This window comes from Myotis davidii, unplaced genomic scaffold (genome assembly GCF_000327345.1).
Source record: "Myotis davidii unplaced genomic scaffold, ASM32734v1 scaffold880, whole genome shotgun sequence".
Lineage (NCBI taxonomy): Eukaryota > Metazoa > Chordata > Mammalia > Chiroptera > Vespertilionidae > Myotis > Myotis davidii.
Window position 1 is genome coordinate 646,094 of NW_006292566.1, and position 249 is coordinate 646,342.

The following is a 249-nucleotide window of genomic DNA, read 5'->3' on the forward strand; positions in this document are numbered from 1 at the left end:
CTGCCCACGTGGGCTGTGACGGCCGATGGCTGGGGGACCCCTGCAGGGACGTGGCGTCTGGTGGACGAGGGCACCAGGAAGGCCGCGCGGCCAGTGGAGCCCCTAGAGCCCCTTCCCGGCAGGCCACCTGCCTCCCCAGGGTGTGTGCCTGCCTGGTGGGCGTTTGGGCAGGTCAGGAGGACAAGCCGACCCGTGTGCCATCCTCAAGCTGCCACATCCTGTCCTGGCGGGGGCCCCGCCACCCGCCCC

The 249-nt window shown here is 72.7% G+C and overlaps 1 protein-coding gene across 1 annotated transcript in view; it reads left to right on the forward strand.

The window, feature by feature from the left end:
* The window catches only part of CD81 (CD81 molecule), a 6,013-nt gene that overhangs the window by 2,417 nt on the left and 3,347 nt on the right, over nt 1-249 (forward strand). The gene's annotated exons all lie outside the window — the stretch shown is intronic.